At 35.8% G+C, this 14212-nt stretch overlaps 1 protein-coding gene across 1 annotated transcript in view; it reads right to left on the minus strand.

Moving 5' to 3' along the window:
* Window positions 1–1177: 1177 nt before the first annotated feature.
* Window positions 1178–14212, minus strand: part of dlgap1a (discs, large (Drosophila) homolog-associated protein 1a) — a 78936-nt gene continuing 65901 nt past the window's right edge. Inside the window, exon 17 of the mRNA XM_055032776.1 lies at window positions 1178–2987. The gene's annotated coding sequence lies outside the window, so the exon portion shown is untranslated. The remainder of the gene's footprint in view (window positions 2988–14212) is intronic.

Raw genomic sequence — 14212 nt, forward strand, 5'->3', positions numbered from 1 at the left:
ACATCTTCCAATTATTGCTCTGTTTCCAGAAGCATTATTTATACATATGTAGAAGACATAGAAAGAAGGAAATAGGTAAAATATCTCAGGAGAAAGATTGAAAATGTATCAGATAAATTCAAATATTATTTAGGATATGCATAAAATATATGCACACCTTTGGATCTTGGCTTAAATTAAAATCATGGCTGCCAATTAGAGACCTGTCTTAGTTGTTGTGTCCTTAGGTAAGACACTTCACCCACAGAGGGCCTAACAGGTGGTGTCAGTGCAGAGCAACCGTGCCCCAGGGAAACTGTAGCTTTCCAGTACACGTGAAAGTGTGAATGGCCAAATGTAGTGTGACGAGCTTTGGAGTCCTCTGCATTTGATAAAGCTCTATACAAGCCATTTACCATTTAACTTGCTGGAAAATGAATCTGTTTCCAACTCATTGATGTCTGACAGATTGAATCAGATTATCAAGTTCATATTTAAAAATGGGAGAATACATATTAATGAGCATGTATGTATAAATAGATGAAATCATAGCCAGGTGGCTAATTTCCCTTTCTAGTTAAATTGGCAGACTGAGTTTAAGGCACCATAATATTAAAAGGAATAAAATCCATAAAACTGTGACATAAGGAATATACAAGATAACCATTAAGATCCTCAAATCTCCTCAATGTTGACATTTCTGTCTTTCCAAGAGCCAGTTTTGGCCTCCAATATTTCTCTGCCATCATGTTGCCCACTATCCTGTCTTTCCTAGACTTGCTGTTGTGAGGATTCCACACAGCATGATGCTTCCACCACCATACTTTTTTGAGTATATGGTGCCTCTCTGCTGACCCGTAGTGTTTGATATTTATTGAAAACAGGGTAAATTCCTGTTGTGGTTATGTATGAGCTCTTCCTTAATGCTGCTACTGGAGAAGAACCTGGATAGACTCCTTCAACTGTGACTCCTACAATTGTTGAAGCTCACTCAGATTGGGAGTTTAGGCAGCTCTTGGCAGATTTCAACCAGTGCCATATTTCTTCCATTTCTCAATAAAATGAAGGAAATATGGCAAATAGGAAGCAGCCTCACTTTCAGCCAGTTGTCTTTGAGTTGCTTTATGTTGTGTCTGTAACAACAGACTGGACCTCCCAGACACACGGGCTTTATTCAGAAATAACTTAACACATGTCATCTGGAAACAGGTAAAATTTATTATACTAACGGGACCAGTTACCTGAACTGAAGAGCTCAGAAACTTTACAGAGAATGCAAATTTATACAATCATTTCCTGTACCACAAATATTTTTTTATTAATTAATATTAATTCAAGCAAATTATTAGTAATAATTAATATTAATAAAATATTTACAAGTATGGGGAATTATTGCAATTATTTCACCACAATTTTATTTCCAACAGCACAAATTAGAGAAAAGTTTCAAATGGATAAAAAACACTTGGAGCACTGTGGCATCGCACTGCTGCCACCTTGTGGTTTAAAGTGGGATAACATCTTTTTTTGGATCTCACAATTGGTGAAGCAGAAAACACCTTTAAGAAGGTAGTGATTTTTTTCTTTTTCGGAATTACTAAATAATCAGATAATTTTATGATTATGAATGCTACTGATAAATACTAACTAACCACAGGTTTAAGGACTGGGATCCATACCAAATGTGTACAAAACAGTGTTTAGCTCAGATAATTCAAACAAATTAGCAAACTCATTTCTGAAGGCTTGGTGACATCCAAGAGTTCAACAAGATCCTGCCATGTTCTGCAGGAGATTCATGTTGCCACCACAAAGTTGAGCTTCCGCAGTGTTGGCATCTCAGCATGAGTTTTGGACAAAGCGAGTCAAAGAAGACATCTCTATTGCAAGCAAGTACACATGTGGACCATGATAGCCTACTGCAAAGTTAGCTTAACTAATTCTTCTTTGTGCAGTTATAGACATTTGAAAACAAAAAATCCTGTTTCTGAAACATTAGAATTCCTAATGGGCAAAAGATCAAAACACCTATAAACTCTCCAGTTCTCAAAATGTAAATGGATAAACTTTAGGTGAAATTGTAAATGGACAGCATATTACTTTATCTAGTCCACAGGACCTCAAAACTCTTCCCACTACATTCAGTCATTCACCCATTCACACACACATTCCCACACTGATAGCAGCCACAGTTGACAGAGGTGAGGTGACACCAGGTCTTCTGATCACCAGCAGCAGGAGGGTGAAGTGTCTTGCCCAAGGGCACAATGACAGAGACAGATATAGAGTGAATCAAACCAGCAACCCACCGATTGCAACAGAATAAATTTTTACCAACTCAGACACTAAAATATCAGTGAATCAATTGAAACAACATTAGGCTGAAAGATTGAATATATGTTGAAGCCTGATATTGAAATGATATTGAAAGTGGTCAGTGTCTTATATGTTGAATCAACGTTTGGGTTTCAATCATAACTGACACTACGTCAATATTGATTCAACCATCATTTAAGTGTGGATGTACATGCACTTTTGTGTTGATTTCATATTGAATCAAAGTCAAGGAATCAGTATTGATTAATGTACATTTTTTTGGTCTGATAGTTCTACATCATAACATCACAAAAGATTTTTCACTGGTGTTAAACACACAATTTTATTGGTAGATGATGGTTATTGTGTTGTTCAAAATTGTCTGACTTGCATATTTTCAAAAATGACAACATGGCATCATATCTAGGAAAACAGACAGATCTGTAAACATTTTTGACTCCTTTTTGACTATCAGAACAACAATCTGTTGCCCATGGAAGAGCAGAGTCCATGCAGTTAAAACTTGTACTGTATGAACCAGTATATGTTGAGGTCACCCATGTTTGATTCTGATTGGTGTCGCTTTGGTTCCTTGATGCGTTCCTCGCACTCTGGAGTGTAACAAAGCCACTTCTTGACAGTTTCACTGCAGTTCCTTTCAGTCAGCTTTGAGTCAAATTGCTGAGCAGCAGCTGGAAAACAGAGTGAGGAAGGCGCCAGTTAGAAAGATGATAAACAACATTTGAAATTGAATAATTAAATAGTTTGCTGGTTGTGAGAACAAACAGAAACTGTATGGTTCCACTTGTACACTCCCAGCTAAATGAATGAGGACATGCTAATGAATATTTATGAATTAGTTATCTTTATGTTAGCTGACATATATAATCACAAATTAACCTATGAAGCTGCAACGCAGGCACAGGAAAATACATTATTTTTCCATAAACACAGTTAAGATAAAAGTAATATCACCAAACTTACTGCAAAAGGACTCAGAATAGAATACAATTCAGAAGCCAGTTGCAAACAAGCCAGCAGCAAAGTGGCTGTGTGGTTGGGACATGCCACCAGTGTAAAAACGGGTAGGTGGACCGCTCCACTGCTTGAAGTGTCTTGTAGGACCTCAAAGCTCTTCTCATTATCTTCAGTCATTCACCTATTCACCATGGTTACTGATATCAAGTGAAGCACTTCTCTTTAAAAAGTTACAAAAATGTTAAAGCTGTTCCATGTAACTTTTATAAGCACACTGTCCTCAACATATAGTGCTTAATTTAAAACGTGATTAACCTCCATCAGTATTGATTACCAGTTTTTCTCAATGATGAAGAACTGGTGCCTGGTACTCAAGACACACTGACATGCAGGTTTTAGATGTTCCTCTGCTTCAACACATCCCATTCAGATGTTTGCATCAGTTAAAACTCATGTGTGCTGAAGCAGGGCAGTATACCTTGGAACCAGTGTTGAAAAACATTAGAACTCAATCACACATCTACATTCATTCAATAACATCTTTTCAACATTAGGTAATTGGCTAGAACTTGATGGTTGATCCATCGTCAGTGATCAATCTTAACCAAAACTCAACCTTTTTGATCATAATCATAATTCAACATTGAATTAACATGTTTTGCTACCTGGGTAGCATATTTTCTTTCTTCTTAGGTCCCCTGCTGGTAAGTGGAAGTGGAGGTCATCCTCAAAACCAATATTTTGTAGAGGATGCTGCTGGATGTTCAACACTCATCAAGTTGTCTGTCATGTTTTCATCATTTATAAACTTCTAGAACTGGCCTGGATGCTCAGACTTTCTCAGATCATCTTTAATCTGATTGGCCCTTGCCCTCTTTGGGGAATCATGATAGGATGTTCAGTGCACATGGTGCTGCTGCTGTCCTATTTGTTGAGGACTTATTCTGCAGCTTGCACCTGTTCTTCAACAGAACTTAACTACTAAACTCATTCTTGGATAATGTTGTTTCTGATTCTGTCATATCATAAGAACGCTAGGATTTGATGCAGACGTTCAAAAATCTTGGTTTATAGAGAAGGATAGCAAAATGAGGCAAAGGTGCATCCTGGCCTTTAGAGAGATATCTGCCTTTTTCTAACCATCAGACATAAAATGTTTTCTTCTTCTCTGACACAAGTTAGTTGAAAATGTAACTCCCAGACCTGATCAGTCTAAAGACCATCTGCTGAAATGTATAGTGACATTGATGACATCACAAATATATGAAGCTTCTGCATCAACTGCTTAAAAAACTCAGCTGTCATCTGCTAACACAAGAATAAAGAAACAAAATTTACAGCACTTTGTCCTCTGAATGCCTTTAGCAAGCGACCACATATCAGAGAGAAGTTATGGATAAAATCTTTTCTGCCTTTCAGTCTATCCAAAAATCTATTAAAAACTGAAAATTTTCAAACCATAAAAAATTGTCTTTGCTGTGACTAACTGTGACCAAGATCTGGCTCCAAAAAGGAATGAAATAATTGTAACTATAGTTTTCAGCCTGATTGTACACCCCAACACACTAGAATATAAAAATAAAGCAGCAGCAGCAGCCGGTTCCAGCCGGTTCCTAGTCCTTGTAGTGATTTCAATTTTAAAATCTTAGTTTTCTGACATCTGTTTCGAGGGTCTTAAATCTTACTGGTTTTATACCAAATTGGCAACACTTCATTAGAAAATTTTGTGATGAAATAGGTCAAACTAAATAGCAAAATCTAATCAGAGAATAAATGAAGGATTATTAATTTAATTAAAATAATTATCTTAACGACTAAATCCTCTTTAAAATCTCATGCTTATTTTGCATAAATCATAAACTATCACAGATGGGATCAGCTTTTCTTTTGATATGGTATTTGCTATAAATCAAAATGAATAGAATAAAAAAAGTAAAGTTGTTTTTTCTGCCTGTCGAGTATATTCCATCCAGTCATTTCTGGCTAATTTATTTCATAGTGTGAGGATGAAGATGGGTGGTACTGAGGCTAAACTAATGAAACAAAATCTCACTAAATAGTAGGATATGTTCCTCATGTGATCTGAGTATTTCTCCCAGAAACAGCCCTGATAAAACAGGCTGATTAACTGTATGAAAAATGATCTGAACATTTACAATACTGCAGAAAAAATACACTTTTTTCCCCACAGCAATGAAAACATTTACCACTTACATAGAAACGAGTCATAGAGAAGGAATTTAAAGTTTATTATTATAGGGCCAGTAATAGTTAAGGACATATAATAATTTCTTTTCACTACATTGTAAGATAAGAAGATCTGGACAAATCACTTTAACAGAATCTCATCGTTTAGAAAATCAATCAATCAATAAGAGCATAAGTAAAGCAAATAATACAAGTTTTCAAATTAGATATAGCTGTATAGGTACTAATATGGGGTCTGCATGCATCATGAAACACCCTCATTTTTCTGTACAAACACAAGAAATGTCTCGCAGGTACAAGTTCATATACAGAATGACTGTATCTGGCTACAGGATTAAAATAAAGAAAGGCCCAACATAGAAAACAGGGAACCCAGGAAGCACTTCATAGAGACCTCACACACACAATGCACACACACACAAACAGTCATATATACAAATTTGTATTATAATAATTGTTACAAAATCTCTTTAACTCTCTTCTCTCTTTCTCACATACACATACACACAGTTTCATATATGGATTTGTTTATCCTGGTTTTATAGACTATATTTCCCATCTCTTCCTGAGGAAAAAAGAGCCACACATGGCCAAAGAGCTCAATTACACATTGGTTGAAGTTCATATAAGGGGGAAATTTACTGCCATAAGTTGAAAGCACACATTTTCATTCTGGAAGTAGGATTTTATGTTTTTCATCTCGAAACTCCTGCCTTAGATCAGTAGGCTGTTAGCGATCGATCAGTAGCGCAATACTGATGGATATTTAGTTATCACAGGCTCACCCAATGGAAGGAACAAATGCACCAAGTGTAACACTTTCATTTTATTGTCAGAGTTTGCCAGGCGACAGTACCTTCTTGTTCAAAGCGTGAGTAAAAAATCGTTGGCAAGTGAGCAGAGAGACTAGAAAGCAGAGATTTGATTCGAGCAGAGACAAGTTTTAAGAGAGAGGAGAAAGGTTTGAGAAAGTACAGTGAATATTTGAAAGAGAGCAGAAGTTTTGAGTACAAGAGCACCTAACCCGAGACCAAGTAAAGAAACCCTTGTATTAATACAATATCAATTATCAAGAAAACCCAAGTTCATCCCACTTCCCCATGCTGGAAATTATAGTTATTAGTTTAATCATGTTAGTAGTTTAAGAATAACAATACATAAAGTTACCTTTAAAATTAATCACACAAGTAACATCAAGACCCAAACTTCTATAAATCAATCAGGTTGTGTGTTGATTCTATTTCTTTTTTCTATCTAATCATAAGAAATCACAGTCCGGCAGAGAGAGTGTCATGAAACTGGAACAGCAGGTTTCCTGAAAAAAGAGGAAGTAAGTTTCCAGCTTGCAGATTTTTAAAATAGTTCAGACTATTCCATATTTCAAAGCAGAGAAGTTTTAAAGAATGAAATCTAAACATTTTGAGGAATTGAATAAATCCCAAAGTAAAATATTTATATTGATATTGGTTTACTTGTGAATACTTACACTTACACTTGTGGGAATGCTTACAAGTAAAACAAGTAAGTGTAACTTTGGTATCAAATAAATAGAATAATTGATTTTTCTTGTGATAACTCACATTAGGATTATAATAAGAATAACTGATAAGTTATGGTTATCATAATATCATAAATAAATGCTAACTCACAGAAGCTAAAGAAGTTATAAATGTGATTTTGACATTGGACTTGAAATGGTGAAATATGTAACTGCAATTAAAGATCACTGATGTTGTGTTGGAGGTAGACGGTAGGTGAAAGGTTAGGAACTAACAGTAGAGCAGAGATTACCAATGACTTATTTGGAAATAGATTGTTCAACAACTTAAACTGTTGAAAGAAGAAGATTGTGCAGGCAACGGATGTAGGAGGAACATTGAGCAACCCTGGGACACTAGCACAGACATCAAGACATAATGTTTCTAAGACAAAGATGTATGAGATCATCTATCCAAGCAGTCAGCCAATGAAACACGCACAACAACAGTGCAATAATGGTGCACTGCTAGCCAATGCAAACATGTCTGTAGGGTGGATAAACCTGATAAAAGGTGAATAGAAATGAGGAACTTTTGGTTGGATCCTCCAGGGAGCTTCCAGCCAAGACTGAGATGGACAAAGAACTCTGCAGGTGAAGAAGAGCCGGGGACACAGAGCCGAAGGATGGGGACCAACCCATCAGCCCCGCAAAATGTGGCTTCAAATTGCGCTTCTTTCATCGCGCCTTGCTTCCATCCCTGTTACACAATCCACAATCTGTTTGCCCATATTGTCCATGTCAGAAACCACCACTGTCTGCTCCATTAAACATTGCAATTGAGTCAATGGCCTAACGGCAAACTATGAACTCAACTATGAACACTGTCCAAGGAACGATAAGCAAGAAGTAACCAAGCAGAAGGTGCACATCCTCTCTCCTGCTGCCAGGCAGCACTGTGCTGTAATGTCTATCACCATGACAGGTGATGAAAACAATCAAACAGCAATGAGCATGTTCTGCATTCTCTTCCATTCTTGTGTTTTATTTATTCACTAATTTCAAAAAATATCAACGATTAAAATTAAATAAGATAATAATAGCTACTGTAGTGGATACAGAACATTACAAGAACAAAGAAGGTCTCTCAGAGAGGCTCTAGTCCTACCTTTCTGTAAAGAGCCATTCAGAAGAATCAGATCATTCGTGAATGTCACATCATTATATTACAGACTTTGGTCACAGCGTTGTCACATATAAGTGACACATCAGTCAACACTTCCACACAATAATTCAAAAGTTGGACGTACTCCCCACCGTCTATAAAAGCGAAACGCTGCTGAATTTACATATCACCTTATCCTTCTGATTTATATACCGGGATTCTATTACTGACTATTAGACAGACATCTGCTACTCTGATACATGTCTTGGAGCGCCGCGTGCGAGTGAAAGGAGACAGTGGTAATAGAAACATGTAATATGTAAGTCAAGTTATTGCTTGGATTTAATCGGTATGTCAAGTGAAAACAAAAATGCTAACAAATAAACTGGACAATATACTGGCAATTTAGTGACATTTCTACATTTGTGATCTTGACCAAACTTGAAATAAAATCCAAAGTCCTCAACACCCGAGACTAAGACGAGACCGAGACAATCAAAAAAAGGTCTTGAGTACTTCAACTCCACAAGCATTCCAAGTTTTGAGAAGAAAGACATGAATTCCTGCTCTCAAACTGAAAATGTGTGCTCTCAAATTATGGCAGTAAAATTCCCCCATATTCACAAGAAAAAAAGTGCACGCCCCTGTGCAAACACATAGAAGTCTTGCATGTTTCCAAGGGGTTCTGTTTGTTTTGGTGCAGTTGTCAGCTGTGAGGTTCTGATCTCTGCTCAGTTCTTTACAGTTGATCTGTTCGGACAGAATCATTTTTTGCTTTTGTTTTTCTTTGTATGTGCAAGTTTCAAATAATTTCTACTTTCCTTTGCCTTCGTTTATTTGGCTCTATCTGAACTCAGCTGTATCACCATGGCAACACTTTCTCAGCTTATGATCTGCCGTAGAGTAGGCATGTCTGAGGAGCCGGTTTGCATACACAGAGACAGAAGCAGCCCACTGAGAATTTTCTCATGAAGGAAGGGTGATTGGAAACATTTTTCATTTATAGGATTTATTCCAATATGTCTGTCTAAAAGGATATTGCATTTTTAATTTAAAAATAAACCACATTTCTGATTGAATCATAGCAAGAACGTCCAGGATTTGAGTCCAAGCTGGTTCCTTTCCAATTGAGGTTAACTTGTTCTCCCAGTGTTTCCCCTAAGCACTTTGTCCTGGACGGATGTATGGTTTTTAAGTACTGAAACCCATTTTAGATCCAACAACTACATCTGGAAAACAGAATTCTAACTATTGTGTGACGTCATCCTGAATGGTGTGACGTGTTGCAATGAGCTGTTTCTATTTTAGATGCAAACTGCATTTTTTTTCCCTTTCTACTTTGTGGCACTGATTTTGTTTTACATAATTTTAATATTTAACAGGGTTTACTTTCAGGGTCTGACGTCTAGTGTATCTAGTGCCTCCAAGTTGGAGGCCATTCTTTCATTTATATATCATCTGATCAGCTTTCACAGACTGAAACTGTGCAAATCAGGTTGGTGTTTTTAAGATTCCTAATTTCACAAACTCCAAAGAAGTCTTGCTACAAGGGGTACAATGTTAATATATAGTTATTTCCAAGGTGTGGCCCTTTCCTCTTGATAAGAAGAGTATTTCTTATTGAATATGGCTCAAAACATGGTTACTGTTACCATTGTTTAAACACAGAGGTAATAAGATCTTGTACAAAAGTCTCCCCTCCCCTCCCACACATACAGATATGAATATTCTTTACAAAAAAAATAAATATAAATTCCTGCCATCACCAACATGTTATTTTCATCTCTGTTACGGATCCAGAAGTTTTATTTGACATCCCTCAGACCCCTTAGCCCTCACCCGTTGAATTACAATGGAAAAACGACACACGGGCGTTCCTTTGCATGTTGAACAGTTGCTGGTCCGTTCCAAGCAGGTTTCATTAGTGGTTGAGTCGGAGGTGAGAGGAGTGATTGTTTCCGCTGAAACCGGTTGTTCTTCCCTCTGTTCATAAACCTCCACAACATGGATGAGCTAAGGTGGATTTGGAATGTCTGTTAATCATACTTCAGCTCTCTGATGAGAACATCCACAGCTGAGTTCCACAAACATGTCAGAGTAGCTTTATGATTAGGTCAATAGTATGCTGCATATTTCCTCTAAATCAATGTGAAAGGGTTGTTAGGGCTTTGAAGCTATAGCTGCAGAAGGGATGGAAATAATAAATAATTTAAATAATTAGTAGCTGCTTTAATTAACATTCTTTTCCAACTCTACACAGTGTCATTACTCCTGCTGACATCATTCTGAACTCAAAGGCTTTGGATAATGAAAGGATAAGTTGATCTTATTTTTTCCATAAGCAAGATCTTACAAGCACTAGTTATGATAAAAATACATTCTTATAAAAATGTTTGTTTTTTTATGGCTCAATATGGAATCTCTACCAAGATGGACTCTTCTGTCCTTGAAGAGAAAGAAACCTGAATCAAAATTAAAAAATTTGCTTTCTTCTCTTTTTAGACAGAGAACCTCAAATAGAACAAAGACATGTAACCCTGAAAAACCAAAGTAGATGAAAAAGTAATGATTATTTGAAATGGCATATTTTTCACTTAATCTACTTTTGCTAAAAAATAATAACCATGAGGACAGGATTTAGAAATTATCAAAAGATAAAACTGATCTCCAGTTTTGTGTTGTTGTCTTGTTAATATTGATAAATTCAACACCACAAGGTTGAAGTCATGAGAGTTTTCAGCAGGTCCTATTGTTAAGTGTTCATTCATAATAAATTGCCACACTGTTCTTCTGGTGTGAGGAGAAACGAAAGGAAGTACTGCTGCCAAAATCCCGGGCAGATCTTATCTGTTAAGACTAGATTACTCTCTCCCATTCCAATCATCACAAGATCTGTCTTTCGGACAAAGAGATTATCAGAAAGATGTATGTAACATTTTGGAAATACCAAGGGATTAACAGTGGTTTGTGTTCAGTCCAAATGATTCTGTATGGCACAAGTCAGCAGGTCTCAAAAGAGGAAATCTGCTAAAAAAATATTTAAGCATGTGGCGATAGAAGACTTCAGCTTTTCTATGCTCCCCCATTCACCATTAGGATTCTATTAGCACCTTGGTCCGTAACTGATGGATTTCTGTTCTGCACAAGGAAGTTATAAATATTTTTTTTACTTCAATGAAACTATTTTTGCAATGTTGGACATGCAAAGCTTTAAAAACAAAATGGGTTGTAAAGAAGAGTAATGTCCACCACTATAAAAATGCGTCTCAGTTTGCAAAGTAACAAGAAACTAATTTAAAATCTGGGCTGAAGTTGGTTGACTTATTAAGTTCTGAAGAACTGTTCAGATGGGCAGCAAAGAAAATGATCAAAGTTGCTTTCTCCAAAATCTGTCTTCAGATTGCATAAATCTAAAGACATGAAAGAGTTAACCTGAGTCCTCAAACTCATATGTATGATGCTATAATCTGCTCTAGCTTTTTGTTTGCATGCAAATATATTTGTCTGATGTTTGTAAGATTGTTTGTCATCTCCTTAAGAATGTCAGTAGAAGATTGAAAGATAGACTTTGAAACTGATCCAGTGCTTATCCACTCTTGAATTGTTCATTTTCAATTAGTTGGAAGTTGAACAATTTCTGACTTATTGTTCTTGGTTTAAAGTACTTTTTAATAGTTTGGGCAAATAAGTTTTTTTTTTTTCTAAATAATAGGATATAGTGAAATAAGTCACTTTTTTCACTCATTTCAGAATATGAAATCTATCTGATTTATGGATTCATTACACAGAGCAAATCATTTCAAGATATACTTTTTTTTAGCAATTTTGATGAATACGGCATATATATTAAGTGTCAGAAATGAAAAATACTGTCAAAAAGTTCAACATTGGAAGCTATGTTCAACATTTTCACAATATTCTCATTTTCTCATTCTGGGAAATTTACATTGTATAATATGGATTACACTGTCCCTTGACAAATAAATGAAATTCTCATTTAAAGGCAGTTTAAACATTTATAATTCTACAGTCACCTCAAAGTTATTACAATTGTTCTTAGTTGTATTTGAATGAAATACTCTTACAAAGAAAAAGTAATTCAAGGAGCTTATATATTATTTCTATTATTATTATTATTATTATTATTATTATTATTATTATTATTATTATTATTACACAGTGTAAACTGGTTCACAGGGGAATTACAACTTACAGTATAAAAAAAGTATATATAAATATAATATAATTAGAATTTTAGTAAACCCATCACTGTGTACAGTTAGATTTGCCTCAAGATTGTGGAATCATTGGCATCATTTATTTGTGACTCAGTGAACAATATTATGTGCTGTGTACTTCTTTTAGAACCTAATATCTTATTTATCTGTTGTATGTGTTTGTATTATGTCTTTATTCGGGACCTTTTCATGTGTCTGGAATAAAAGGATGATGATGATGATGATGATGATGATGATGATGATGATGATGATGATGATGATGATGATAAAATGTGAAAATAACTCTAGGCTAACATACAGCACCTTGCAAGCATTCTCAGACCTCTTGAACATTTTCAAATTTAGTTATAAGCACAATTTATTATGATGTGACCTATCCAATTTGAACATACACTAATAATTTTAGATTTTCCCTCTACATAGATGCCTCAAAATAAAATTCAGTGCAAATTGCCTTCAGAAGTTTCCTAATGAGTAACCAGAGTCTGGACTTGTGTGTAACTGATTCTGGAGGAGCTCCAGCTTCTTAGGTAAAATAATCTGTACAGGGGGAAACAATTTGATGTGCATTCTGGTAACGTGACAGATACAGGAGAGTGGCAAGAAGACAGATATTGCTTAAAAAATCCATCTGTCACCAGCCATGAAGGGTACAAAGTAATCATTTGGAAGAAGGTGTCCAGGTCAGATCAGACCAACGTCTTTCACCAACACGGTACCACAAAGAAACATGGTCACAGCATCACTTTGTTGAATTGCTTTTGTTAATTCTGATAAATGCTTAGAGTTGATGCAAAGATGGATGAAGTTGGCAAAAAAGAAAAAATGAGGCAGAGTTTCACTTTCGAGTAGCGACACAGTCTTACACATAAAACCTGAACAGAACTGAGTCACTAGAATATGCTTGTGCTGAAATGGCACAAAGTCCAGACCTGTAAACTCAATGGAAACTTTATGGCAAGACTTTAAAATTGAAAATATGTGCAATTGGTATGAATACTTTAGCAAAGTAATGTATCAACCTAATACTTTGATGTTTAAGACACAGGCGAGTTCAAAGTTTCTAAAAAAAAAAGTTCACCTCCATGACACAGATGGAGGTGATTCTGTGTTTGTTTATTTGTCCTGCTCAGTTAACAGGCCTCAGAAAAAAGTGAGTTAGGTCATAAACCCAAGATTACTGTGCCATTCTACTGACTGACCATTTGATGACATCAGAACCCTTTTGTCAAATTTTGGGTGGTTTTTGTGCAGGTGTCTGCAATATCATCACCCACAGCCAGTTGTTTCCTTACTTATTTACTACTCAACTTTGAGAGTGTGTTTTATAGGACTTTAACTAGAGGTGTTTTGCAGCTTTAAAAATAAGACCAGTCTATTAAGTGACTCATAATATTAAACCTTATAAAATATTTTGTATTGTTGTGAGTGGACTGTTGACAGCTCAAGTGGATTAATTACTCTACTCTTTACCATTTTTATTAGAATATTTTTGAGAGAATACAGTTTGCCATATTGAACAATCCTGCCACTTTTCTCACAACTGTGGTATCACAATCTGAGCAACTCAATCAATACTTCAAAAAAGCGGCAACCCGTAAATAGGTACAAACCGCCTACTGGGTAATTAATGTTTGGGTAATTATCAGCTGATGTAATGTTAGCCTCCCATTTCTTAAGCCATGTGAAAAAACATCTTGTATTTATAGAAAATGTCTCAGTCTTTTTGGTATTAAGCAGAGAAAACATCTAAGTGATACAGAAACCATTAATTTGAGAACTGTCCAAAGTATTATCAACAATTGTAAGGAACGTTGGGAAGAAATGGGGTAAAAATAAAATCCTGAATGA

This window comes from Poeciliopsis prolifica, unplaced genomic scaffold (assembly GCF_027474105.1).
Source record: "Poeciliopsis prolifica strain line A6 unplaced genomic scaffold, Auburn_PproV2 SCAFFOLD008, whole genome shotgun sequence".
In the NCBI taxonomy this organism is placed as follows: domain Eukaryota; kingdom Metazoa; phylum Chordata; class Actinopteri; order Cyprinodontiformes; family Poeciliidae; genus Poeciliopsis; species Poeciliopsis prolifica.